The sequence below is a fragment of the Dendrobates tinctorius genome, unplaced genomic scaffold (assembly GCF_039654945.1).
Source record: "Dendrobates tinctorius isolate UK_male_01 unplaced genomic scaffold, ASM3965494v1 ptg000276l, whole genome shotgun sequence".
In the NCBI taxonomy this organism is placed as follows: Eukaryota; Metazoa; Chordata; class Amphibia; order Anura; family Dendrobatidae; genus Dendrobates; species Dendrobates tinctorius.
The window spans coordinates 4,218,266-4,231,941 of record NW_027361943.1 but is presented as its reverse complement, the minus strand read 5'-3'; positions in this window follow the sequence as shown (position 1 = coordinate 4,231,941).

The window sequence follows — 13,676 nt, the reverse complement described above, 5'->3', positions numbered from 1 at the left end:
GCAGGCCCGTAGCTGTCCAAAAACGTGGACCAAAAACAAAAAGAGTTGCAGGACAGCTTGGCCAGACGGTCAACTTAGCACAGCGTGCAAGGCCAGAAAATGTATGCCATAGTAGGAAGAGTGCAGTGTGGCACTTCTTTGTCCAAAATTCTACTGATGAGGCAAAGGTTACCTGTAAGAAGTGCGGAAGGACCTTTAGCCGAGGTAAAAAACTCAGAAATTTGAATACCAGTTGCAAGCTTAGACATTTAAACAACATGCACTTTCAAGCGTGGACAGACTACAAAACCTCAGGTAGCACATGTGCACTTGCTCCGACTGAAGGTAGCCAGTAACGCTACATCGCTTCTCCCACTGTAATACCACCGCCACCGTTAAGTACATCACTAGCACTAAATGTTGAGGTGTCATCGCAAGGCCAAAGCACTCAGGGAATCACAATGGTTTTGCAACACAACACAGAATCTAGGCCATCCCATCACCAACCCCCTCTCACTCCGTCCGGTCCACCGCTAGTTCCCCCATATGCAGCTCTCCAGTCCAGCTCACCCTATGTCAGCACCGCTCCCCTTTCCGCCGCTCCTGCTGCCATACTCACCACCTCCACTTCTGGTCCGACTCGCTCCTCTGACGCGTCCTGGACGCGCGCCCCCGCTCTCCTCGCTTTCCGGCGGGCGGCGTCCCGACGCTCTCCTCCACTTCCCTCGGCCGCGCGCACTGTGCCTCTGCGCACGCGCCGGGGGGTTAAGCCGCGCGCCTCTGCCGTCAGCCACCCGCCTGGTGTGACCTGACCCGGACCAGCCTCCTGACCTATCAGAGCTCACCACCAGGTATTTCAGGCCGCCCTCCCTCAGTGGAGGCGCCTGACTATTGAGTTACCTCTCTTATGTCTAGGCCGCTCTCTCTGCTAGTTTCCTGCAAGCTTGCGCGCTGGTTAACCCCTTGTGTCTTGTACCTCTTCTGCCTGATAATCCCTGTGTCTCCCGCCTGTGTCTCCTGTGTTCCCTCTGAGACTCCTGCCTGTGCCTCCTGGTAACCTCTGTGTCTCCTTCCCTTTTCAGTTTGCCTCTACCTGGTTCCCGCCATCCTCTTCCGTCCTTCTCCACCTCCCTCAGCTTCTGGACCCTGGTCTCCCTGGTTTCTCTCTGGATCTGCCTCTGCTCCTCATCATCTGCTCACTCTCCTGAGCCGACCCCTGGTCCTGGCTGCCGTGGCACTTGAAGTTCCCGAGTCTGTTCCCTAACGGTCCCTGTATAGGGGTCGGTCCACTTGGTGCGCTCGCTCGGGGAGGGCTCGGCGTCACGGCCCAGAGGGTCCACTCTCGCCACCGTCATCCGCAGCGTAACAGTATAGTCAGGCCATGGACCCCGCTGGGGCCGCTGCCCAAAAGGAGTTGGTTTTCCTAAGGGAGAACCAGACCCGTATTATGTCTTTCATGAAGACCACGGATTCCCGCTTGTCGGCCTTGCAGGCCGCTGACCCTGGTAACGCCTCCCAACTGGCCAGCCTCCAGCAGGAGCTGGTTCAACAACGGGACACCCAGTCCCATATTCTTTCATATATGGCTTCGGTCGACGATCGGCTGCTTTCTCTTCAGGCGGCTGCTGGGCGCGAATCGTCCCGCAGCTCTGATCCCGGACCCTCACCGCCTCCCAGGCTTGGTAGACCGCCTCGGTATGGCGGCGACCCGAAGTTGTGCAGAGGCTTCTTAAATCAGTGCAGGTTGCACTTCGAACTCCTGCCCCAACAGTACCCCACTGACCGGGCCAAGGTTGCCTTCATTGTCTCCCATTTGGAGGGAGAGGCACTCTTCCTGGGTAAACCCCCTGTGGGAGCGGGACGATCCCGTAGTTTCCAGCCTCCAGACCTTCACTGACACTTTCCGTAAGGTCTTTGACGAGCCCGGACCGTTGGCTTCCGCCACCGAGTCTCTTTTGCCTCACCCAGGGCACTCTTACGGTCGGACAATACGCCATCCGGTTCCGTACCTTGGCCTTTGAGGTGGGGTGGAATAACGAGGCTTTGGTTGGGGCCTTCTGGCGTGGTCTCTCTGGCAAAATTAAAGATGAGCTGGCAGGGCGAGATACCCCGACCACCTTGGAAGATCTAATATCCTTGGCCACACGAATTGACCTCTGGTTCCAGGAACGCGCTAGGGAGACTGCTAGGGATAGGAGACCGCTTAGACCATCTGCTTCTTTTCACAGGCCGTCCAGCCCACGTCCTCCTGGGGCATCCTCCAGTCCGGCGCCAGAGCCGATGCAGGTGGATCGGGTCAAGTTGGCAGAACAGCGCCGTAAGGAGAGACTGATGGAGGGTTTGTGCCTGTATTGTGGCAGCGCGTCTCACTTCCTACTCTCCTGTCCTGAGAGACCGGGAAACTCCTCCACCTAGGGCAGGTAAGAGAGGCCGATCTAGGTGTGTCTCACTCCTCTCATCCCCTTACCCTTTCGGTTCAGCTGGTTTTGGGCCAGAGACGTGGTTCGGAGGTGGCCTATGTGGACTCGGGCGCGGCAGGGAATTTCATTAGGTTGAAGGAGGTGAAGAAGTACCAGATTCCCGTGGTTTCCCTGAAGACTCCACGTGTCATCGCCTCAGTAGATGGAAGACCCCTACGAGAATCTGTGTCCCTGGTTACGGAGGAGGTGTGCGTGCAAATCGGGGCCTTGCACCAGGAGTGGATCGCTTTCTACGTTCTTCCCAACCTTTCCCATGCTGTGCTGCTAGGTCTTCCATGGCTTAGGACACATGAACCTGTCTTGGACTGGTGTTCCGGTGAGGTCCTCCGCTGGGGGCATCCTTGCCAAGAGAGGTGCCTGGGGTCTGTCCGCCCGGCAAATCCCCCTCCAGCCTCCTCGGGTACTGAGGCTCTACCAGCCGCATACTGGGCATTCTCCGACGTGTTCGATAAGAAGGAGGCAGAGGTTCTTCCCCCGCATCGCCCGTATGACTGCCCTATTGACCTGCGGCCCGGGACCACCCCACCTCGAGGGCGAATTTATCCCTTGTCTCCAGCAGAGACTACGGCCATGTCCGAGTATATTCGTGAGAATTTAGCTCGAGGTTTCATACGGAAGTCTTCCTCCCCGGCCGGAGCCGGGTTTTTCTTTGTAAAGAAGAAAGACGGTTCTCTCCGTCCTTGTATTGATTTAACGGGGTCTGAACGACATTACTGTGAAGAATAAATATCCTTTGCCTCTCATTCCAGAACTCTTTGATCGGCTGCGGGGAGCCTGCATCTTCTCGAAGTTGGATTTACGCGGAGCTTACAACCTCATCCGCATTCGCCCTGGTGACGAATGGAAGACCGCCTTTAACACCCGGGACGGGCATTACGAATACCTGGTTATGCCCTTCGGTCTCTGCAACGCTCCCGCGGTCTTTCAGGAGTTCGTCAATGATATCTTCCGAGATTTGTTATACTCCTGCGTGGTGGTGTATCTGGACGACATCCTTATTTTTTCCCCGGATCTGGCGTCCCATAGGAGGAGTGTTCGTCTGGTCCTACAACGTCTGCGGGAGAATCTCCTCTATGCGAAGCTTGAGAAGTGTCTCTTTGAGCGGTCTTCCTTGCCTTTCTTGGGCTACATTGTTTCTGATTCTGGGCTGGAGATGGACCCTGAGAAACTGTCGGCTATTCTTCAATGGCCCCGCCCAGTGGGGGTCAAGGCGATTCAAAGGTTCCTCGGCTTCGCCAACTATTATCGTCAGTTTGTGCCACATTTTTCGTCTATCATCAAACCCATCTCGAGTCTCACTCGCAAGAGCGTCAACTCCTCGTCCTGGCCCCCGGAGGCTGAAGAGGCCTTTTTCTGTTTGAAGCAAGCCTTCGCGACTGCACCTATCCTACACCGACCCGAGGCGAATAAGCCATTCATCCTGGAGGTAGAGCCTCTTCCACCGGAGCAGGTGCAGTGCTCTCACAGAGGTCCCCGTCCGGCCGACTGATTACCTGCGGGTTCTTTTCAAAGGCCTTCTTGCCGGCAGAGTGTAACTACGCCATCGGGGATCGCGAGCTGTTGGCCATAAAATTGGCACTGGAGGAGTGGCGTTACCTTCTTGAAGGGTCGGTCCATCCGTTTACCATCTTTACCGACCACAAAAACCTTGCATATCTTCAGTCAGCCCAGAGACTTAACCCTCGGCAAGCCAGATGGTCTCTCTTTTTTGGACAGTTCGATTTTGAATTGCGTTTCCGTCCCGGGACAAAGAACATCAAGGCGGACGCATTGTCCCGGTCTCTACAGTCTCCTGATCTGGTGGAGGAACCAACTCACATTATCGATCCCGCCAGGATCATCACTGTGGCTCCTGTGAGATTGATTACCCCTCCTCCCGGCAAGACCTACGTTCCTGACTCTGAAAGAAAAAAGGTACTGCATTGGGGACATTCCTCTAAAATTTCTGGACATGTCGGAGTCAAAAAGACGTTGGAGCTCATCGCTCGTTTTTATTGGTGGCCCTCACTCCGCCAGGATGTGACTGACTTCACGGCCTCCTGTCCCTCTTGCGCCAAGGTCAAGATTCCTAGGCGGCCACCCGCCGGTCTCCTGCTTCCTCTCCCGATTCCCTCGGTTCCATGGCAACATATAGCTTTGGATTTCATCACGGATCTGCCTAACTCTTCCGGATCTACGACTATCCTGGTGGCGGTCGACCGCTTCTCCAAGATGGCCCATTTTGTTCCTCTTCCAGCGCTGCCCTCCGCTCCAGAGTTGGCGAAGATTTTTATCCAGCACATCTTCCGCCTCCACGGCTTTCCACGGCATATTGTTTCTGATCGAGGTGTACAGTTCACCTCTCGATTTTGGAGAGCCCTGTGTAAACTTCTGGAGGTAAAACTGGACTTTTCATCCGCGTACCATCCCCAGTCCAATGGTCAAGTTGAACGCGTCAATCAGGTGCTAGCGTCCTACTTACGGCAGTTCTCCAACGCTCATCAAGACAACTGGGTCCATCTACTCCCCTGCGCAGAATTCTCCTACAATAACCATCCCAGCGAGTCATCAGCCAAGTCTCCATTCTTCGTGGTGTTTGGCACGCACCCTGGTGTCCCTCTACCTATATCCGGTTCCTCCGGTGTGCCTGCAGCCGATTCCCTGACCCAAGAGTTCTCTAGGATCTGGACCGAGACTAAGGAGGCTCTCAGGAGGTCTGGGGAGCGCATGAAGAGGCACGCTGACAAAAAACGCTTGGATGCTCCAACTTACCTCCCAGGTCAGCAAGTTTGGCTTTCGGTCAAGTACATTAAGCTAAAGCTCCCTTCTTACAAGCTGGGACCGCGCTACATTGGGCCTTTCAAGATTCTCAAACGTCTTAACAACGTGTCTTACAAACGGGAGTTGCCTGCGTCGCTTCGGGTCCCCAACTCCTTCCACGTCTCTCTCCTTAAACCAGTTGTCTTGAATCGGTTTCACCCGACCCCGAACCTTTCTCCTCTTCCTGTCACGTCTGATGATGTCTTTGAAGTAAAAGACATTCTGGCCTCGAAAAAGGTTAGGGGTAAAACCTTTTTTCTGATCGATTGGAAGGGTTTTGGTCCCGAGGAGAGATCTTGGGAGCCGCAGGAGAACATCAATGCTCCACGCATTCTTAAGAGGTTTTTAGCCAGACGCAGTGGAGCGGAGGGTAAGAGAGGAGGTACTGTCAGCACCGCTCCCCGTTCCGCCGCTCCCGCTTTCGCTGCCATACTCACCACCTCCGCTTCTGGTCCGACTCGCTCCTCTGACGCGTCCTGGACGCGCGCCCCCGCTCTCCTCGCTTTCCGGCGGGCGGCGTCCCGACGCTCTCCTCCACTTACCTCGGCTGCGCGCACTATGCCTCTGCGCACGCGCCGGGGGGTTAAGCCACGCGCCTCTGCCATCAGCCACCCGCCTGGCGTGACCTGACCCGGACCAGCCTCCTGACCTATCAGAGCTCACCACCAGGTATTTCAGGCCGCCCTCCCTCAGTGGAGGCGCCTGACTATTGAGTTACCTCTCTTATGTCTAGGCCGCGCTCTCTGCTAGTTTCCTGCAAGCTTGCGCGCTGGTTAACCCCTTGTGTCTTGTACCTCTTCTGCCTGATAATCCCTGTGTCTCCCGCCTGTGTCTCCTGTGTTCCCTCTGAGACTCCTGCCTGTGCCTCCTGGTAACCTCTGTGTCTCCTTCCCTTTTCAGTTTGCCTCTACCTGGTTCCCGCCATCCTCTTCCGTCCTTCTCCACCTCCCTCAGGTTCTGGACCCTGGTCTCCCTGGTTTCTCTCCGGATCTGCCTCTGCTCCTCATCATCTGCTCACTCTCCTGAGCCGACCCCTGGTCCTGGCTGCCGTGGCGCTTGAAGTTCCCGAGTCTGTTCCCTAACGGTCCCTGTATAGGGGTCGGTCCACTTGGTGCGCTCGCTCGGGGAGGGCTCGGCGTCACTGCCCAGAGGGTCCACTCTCGCCACCGTCATCTGCAGCGTAACACCCTAACAGACACTCTGAGTAGGACAAGAAAGTTCTCATCCGTTTACACTGTGTTTGACCGCCTACATTGCCAAACTGATCTCATTAGAGATGATGCCCTACCGTTTGGTTGAAAGCTAAGCTTTCCGCGAGCTCATGGCCTACGCAGTCTCACGCTATGACCTACCCAGTATGCACTTCTTTTCTCGAACAGCCATCCCAGCCCTCCACCTGCATGTGAAAGACCGCATTGTCCATGCACTCAAGCAATCAGTGAGTGGAAAGGTGCACCTCACAACAGATGCATGGTCCAGTAGGCATGGCCAGGGCCATTACGTGTCCATCACTGCGCACTGGGTTAATGTGGTGGATGCAGGCTCCACAGGGGACAGCGGCAGTGAAACAGTGCTGCCTTGCCCACGGTATAGGAAACAGTTGGCTGTAGGCGTTCGACCCTCCTGCTCCTCCTCCATAAGCGAAAGCTTGTTCACAGAGCGCAGTCGCACAAGCACTCCATCCGCAGCTGCCAGTGTTGCACACGAGGTGTCCCACTATCGAACAGCTAGTGGTAAGCGTTAGCAGGCTGTGTTAAAGATGATGTCTTTGGGCAACAATAGACACACCGCGGAGGTACTGGCAGACTACTTGCAGCGACAAACTGAGTCATGACTGGGCAGTCTACATCTTGAGCCAGGCAAGGTAGTCAGTGATAACGGCTGTAATTTTGTGGCAGCCATAGGCCTTGCAAAACTCACACACATACCTTGCCTGGCTCACACTTTGAACCTGGTGGTGCAGTGCTTCCTAAAGAATTATCCTGAGTTAACAGCCCTTCTCCATAAGGTGCGAAGACTGTGCTCGCACATCCGTCGCTCGCCCGTACACTCCAGTCATATGCAGAAGCTGCAGCGATTGCTCCACCTCCCCAAGCACCGCCTAATCATAGACGTTGCAACAAGGTGGAACTCCACCCTGCACATGGTTGAGAGGCTGTGCGAACAGCAGCAGGCTGTAATGCTTTTGTGGGAGGAGAAACGGGCAGGCAGTTTGAGGGAAGACATGCAATTGTCGGGTGTGCAGTGGTTAAAGCTGAAAGACCTCTGTAAAGTCCTTCAGTGTTTTGAGGAATGCACACGGCTGGTAAGCGCAGACGACGCCATCATAAGCATGAGCATCCCACTTATGCGTCTGCTCATGCAAAGTTTGACCCACATTAAGGATCAGGCGTCTGCAGCGGAGGAGGAACAGGAGGAGGAGGGAAGCCTTGATGACAGTCAGCCATTGTCTGGTCAGGGAACTATCCTGGACGAGGTGGAGGAAGAAGAAGAGGAGGAGGAGGAGGATGAGGGGGATGATTACTTTGGGGAGGAGGATGCTTCTCGTGGGGCAAGAGAAAATGTTGACGTTCCAAGGTCAGGTACAGGGTATGTGCGTGACTGTAGGGATGTGGATTTGCCAGAAAGTGCTCCTCCACCCAGCAGTGGCAGTGCCTTATTGACAACTGGAACATTGACCCACATGTGTGATTATGCCTTGCGGATCCTAAAAAGGGACCCCCGCATTGCCAAAATGATGAAGGATGACGACTACTGGTTGGCCAGCATCCTCGATCCACGCTACAAAGGCAAATTGCACAACATCATGCCACAGGAGAACCTAGAGATAATATTGGCTAACAAACAAGCAACTCTGGTAAACCGTTTGTTTGAGGCTTTCCCAGCACACAGCAGCGGTGCTGGTTCTCCCACGAGCCGTAGTGGGCACAATGGAAGAGATGTTCGTGGTGCACACAGCTGAAGTGGCGTTGGAGACAGGGGTTTCATGACCATGTTGTGGACTGATTTTTAAAGTACCACTCACACGACTGGTAATACTGCATCGATTGCAAGTGACAGGAGACAGAAGTTGTCAACTATGGTTACAAACTACTCCCATATCGATGTTCTCCCTCACAGGTCATTCCCCTTTGACTATTGGGCCTGTAAACTGGACACCTGGCCTGAATTGGCACAATGTGCCTTACAGGAGCTTGCTTGCCCTGCTGCTAGTGTGTTATCTGAAAGAGTCTTCAGTGCTGCTGGATCAATCCTGTCAGAAAAAAAAGGACCCATCTGTCGACCCAAAATGTTGATGATCTAACCTTCATTAAAATGAACCATGCATGGGTTTCAAAGGATTTTGTCCCACCTTTCCCAGTTTCCCTGATGACACATAGGTTGCCAGAAAAATGCCTCGCTTTTGTCCTCCTCTTCCTCGGACTTGCCCAGTTCCGCCATTTGCAGCTGCTAAATGTCCAGCCTACACATCAACATATGCAATTTTTTAAACCTCCCTAGCTGGGGTCAACATCTGGCGCACCTGGGCAAGTGCCGTTGCTCTGAACAGGTGGATGGACCCACAGATGGCCGACGGCACTGGCACAGGGCCCCTCATAGTACAATATAGTGTCTCTGACGGTGGGGGGGCCCACTCGCCGTCAGACACACCAGTGCACTATGAGGGGCCCTGTGCCAGTACCATCGCCCACGAGTGTGCCCCCCCGCTTGGTCATGGCCACAGCACTTGCAAGTTGCAATACTTACTTCTCCCTGCTCCTCCACTGTGTAATCTGGGCAGTTAAATCCTTCACAGGGACGGCCACTTCAAATTTGGTGTACTGATCGATGATGGTTAAGATGTAGCTATGGCCTGTGTCACGCTCACCTCCCCGGTGCGTCCTCCGGCTTCTGTGGCCGCCGCTCGGACCGCTGCCGCCACAGCGCGTCCTGACCCTGCTTCGGGCCCTGTTCCTGCCGCCGCCGTCTCCGCTCTCCCCTCTGGCTCCACGCTGTCCAGGCACTTCCGGTCCTCTCGGCCCGCCTCCTCTGCTTCTCTCCAGGTATGCAGGCGCACGCCCCCCTGTCCAGGCGTCCTATCCCTCGGATCCCAGACTCCGCCTCTCCCTAACCCGGAAGTCCTCCTAAGTGCCCTATATCAGGCAGCCTCTCCCTAGGCTCCCTGCCTGATTATCAATTGTGCTTCGCGCTCTGATATCGGGTCCACGCTTCCTAGCGCTCTGTCTGTCTCTGTGTCTTGTACTCCTCCTGACTTCCCGCTAATCTGCCTGTCAGTTACCCTTTCGTGTTCCTTTCCAGGTCCGCTCCGTTCCTGTCCTCGTCCGCCTGTTCCAGCTTCCCTTCTGCTACATGTTCCAGCATCCCTCCTGGTGGTCACCTCCATCCTCGCGGCAACAGCAGTCTCCCCTGTGGTCGTCTTCATTCCCCACCGGTTCTCCAGTCCTCCCCTGGCCTACGTCATCCTCCGGTTGTCCCCGGGTATCAGCTTCCGCGGCGATAGTCTCCCTTGGGTCTGCCCCTAACACTTCCTGTATAGGGGGTGGTCCACCTTGTCAGCTCGCCTAGGGGAGGTTCATCGTCGCGGTCCTGAGGGTTCAGCTCCCGGAGGTTTCCAGTCTCACAGCATAACAGTATAATCAGGCCATGGACCCCGCTGGTACCCCGACCCCGACTGAGAAGGAACTCCTGTTCCTACGAGAAAACCAGGCGAGGATAATGTCCTTCCTCAAGTCCATGGAGTCCCGTCTGTCATCCATACAGACCTCTGATCCCACTAGTGCTCCTCAGGTGGCGGGTCTTCAGCAGGAGCTCGCACAGCAGCGTGACACTCAGGCCCACATTTTAAACTACATGGCCTCAGTGGATAACCGTCTTCTGACTCTCCTGTCCGCAGCCTCCACTCCGCCCCAAAGCCCCCACGCTTTAATGGCGATCCCAAATTATGCAGAGGGTTCCTAAACCAATGTCTGCTAAACTTTGAGCTGTCCCCTCTGCAGTATTCCACTGACCGGGCCAAGGTTGCTTTTGTCGTGTCCCACTTGGAAGGGGAGGCCCTGGCTTGGGTAAACCCCCTCTGGGAACGAGATGATCCCATTGTCTCCCAGCTGTCCATTTTTCTGGACACCTTTCGGAAGGTGTTCGATGAACCAGGTCGCTTAGCCTCTACTACCGAAGCGCTGTTTAATCTCCACCAGGGGGCGCTCTCGGTAGGTCAGTACGCCATTCGGTTCCGTACCCTATCTTCTGAGTTAGGGTGGAACAATGAGGCCTTGGTGGGAGCCTTTTGGCGGGGACTCTCTGCTCGAATTAAAGACGAGTTAGCAGGCCGTGATATTCCAGCCTCCCTGGAGGATTTGATCTCCTTGGCCACCAGCATCGATCTACGATTCCAGGAGCGATCCCGCGAGGCCGCCAGAGAGAGAAGACCTCGCGTCCTTCCGGTCGCTCGCAGCCCTCCCCGCTCCCGTCCTGCGTCGTCTTCTGTGGTTCCTGCACCGGAGCCCATGCAAGTAGATCGGCTTAAACCGGTGGAAGAACGCCGGAGAGAGAGGATCGAACAGAGGCTCTGCTTCTATTGTGGGAGTGCTTCCCACTTTCTCCGTTCCTGTCCTATCCGCCCGGGAAACGCCTCCGCCTAGGACAGGCAAGAGAGGCCTCCCTAGGTGATTATGATTCCTCTCCACCTTTGATTCTCTCCGTTCTTCTGCACATAGGCTCCAAACGTTTCTCTGAGTGGGCTTATCTTGATTCAGGCGCAGCGGGCAACTTTATTCAGTTCGAGGCGGTTAAGAGACTTTGGATCCCTGTGCGATCCCTGGAGACTCCTCGGCAGATTGCTTGTGTCGACGGCCGACCCTTGCGGATGTCTGTTACTCAGGTCACCGAAGAAGTGGAACTTCAGATTGGAGCCCTACACCGGGAGAAGATTGTCTTTTATGTACTGCCCTCGCTATCCCATACTATCCTCTTGGGCCTACCCTGGTTGAGAACGCACGAGCCTACCTTGAACTGGCGCTCCGGGGACATCCTGCGCTGGGGACAGTCTTGTCAAGATCGATGTCTGTCTGCCGTTCTACCGAAGAACTTCACGTCTCTCACTTTGGCCTCCACTGATCTTCCATCGGCCTATTGGGCTTTCTCGGATGTCTTCGATAAGAAGGAGGCAGAGGTTCTACCCCCGCATCGACCCTACGATTGCCCAATCGATCTGGTCCCAGGCTCGACTCCACCTCGAGGTCGGATCTATCCTTTATCCCCTCCCGAGACTCTGGCCATGACCGAATATATCCAGGAAAACTTGGCCAGAGGCTTTATTCGCAAGTCGTCGTCACCTGCAGGAGCAGGCTTCTTTTTCGTCAAGAAAAAGGATGGATCTCTTAGTCCCTGCATTGATTATCGAGGTCTCAATAACATCACCATCAAAAACAAATACCCGCTGCCTCTCATTCCGGAGCTATTTGACCGTCTACGGGGAGCTCGAGTCTTCACGAAATTGGATCTCCGAGGGGCCTATAATCTTGTCCGCATTCGCTCCGGAGATGAGTGGAAGACCGCTTTCAATACCCGAGACGGCCACTACGAGTATTTGGTTATGCCTTTTGGCCTGTGCAATGCTCCCGCAGTGTTTCAGGAGTTTGTCAACGACGTGTTTCGAGATCTTCTCTACTCCTGTGTGGTGGTGTATTTGGACGACATCCTCGTATTTTCCCCGGACCTGGCTGCCCACCGAAAAGACGTCCGTCAAGTCTTACTACGATTAAGAGAGCATCGTCTCTACGCCAAACTCGAAAAATGGGCCTTCGAGCAATCTTCTCTGCCGTTCCTGGGTTATATCATTTCGGACTCGGGCCTACTTATGGACCCAGGAAAAGTGTCCGCCGTGCTCAAATGGCCGCGTCCCCAGGGAATCAAGGCGATCCAACGTTTCCTTGGTTTTGCCAATTATTATCGGCAGTTTATTCCACACTTTTCTACCTTGACCGCTCCAATCTCCGCCTTAACCCGAAAGGGAGCCAATCCTCACCTCTGGTCCTCGGAAGCTGAGGATGCTTTTCAAGCCTTGAGACAAGCTTTCGCTGCGGCTCCCATCCTCCATCGTCCTGAGATCAACAAACCTTTTATTCTCGAGGTAGACGCATCAGCCATCAGAGCAGGGGCGGTTCTTTCCCAGAGATCTTCCTCTGGCCGTCTGCTCACCTGCAGTTTTTTCTCGAAGATGTTCTCCACCGCGGAGAGGAACTACGCCATTGGTGACTGAGAGTTGCTTGCCATCAAATTGGCCCTGGAGGAGTGGCGGTACCTTTTGGAGGGAGCTGTGCATCCGTTCAAAATCTACACCGACCACAAGAACCTGGCATACATCCGGTCAGCACAAAGACTTAACCCCCGGCAAGCCAGGTGGTCACTATTCTTTGCCCGCTTCGACTTTGAACTGCATTTCCGTCCTGGAGACAAGAATCTCAAAGCAGATGCGTTGTCCCGGTCCTTTCTGGTCTCGGATCATGAAGAGGAGCCATCGCACATCGTGGATCCCAGTAAAGTTATCATGGTCGCACCCGTTAACTTGACTTCATTACCGTCGGGTAAGACCTTCGTGCAGGAGAGTGAGAGGAGACGAGTACTACGTTGGGGCCATGCCTCCAAACTAGCCGGCCATGTAGGCCTCAAGAAAACTCTCCTCATTTCTCGTTTTTATTGGTGGCCATCGCTTCGTCAAGATGTCCGAAACTTCATCGCCTCGTGCCCATCGTGTGCCAGAAACAAAGTCCCACGGCATCTACCCTCCGGACTCTTACACCCGCTTCCGATTCCTTCGGCCCCCTGGCAGCATGTCGCAATGGACTTTATTACTGATCTGCCCCGGTCTTCTGGTCACACCGTCGTCTTGGTCGTGGTGGATCGGTTTTCTAAGATGGCCCATTTTATTGCTCTGCCCGGCTTACCCTCCGCGCCTGAATTGGCGAAGATTTTCGTCACCCATGTGTTCCGGATTCACGGCTTCCCCAAACATATCGTTTCCGACAGAGGGGTTCAGTTCACCTCACGGTTTTGGAGGGCCCTGTGCAGTATGATGGAGGTAACGTTGGACTTCTCTTCCTACCATCCCCAGACCAACGGCCAGGCTGAACGCACGAATCAAATCCTTGTTTCTTATCTCCGGCATTTTTCCAACGCCCACCAGAATGATTGGTTCAACCTACTCCCTTGGGCTGAATTCACCTACAACAACCATACCAGTGAATCCTCCTCCAAATCACCCTTCTTCATTGTCTATGGACAACATCCAGGTGTACCTCTGCCGGTACCTCCTGTCTCGGGTGTGCCGGCGGCCGATCTTCTGACCGAGGAGTTCTCCAGGGTCTGGCAAGAGACCAAAACCGCGCTTGATCTGGCTCAAGGTAGGATCAAGAGACATGC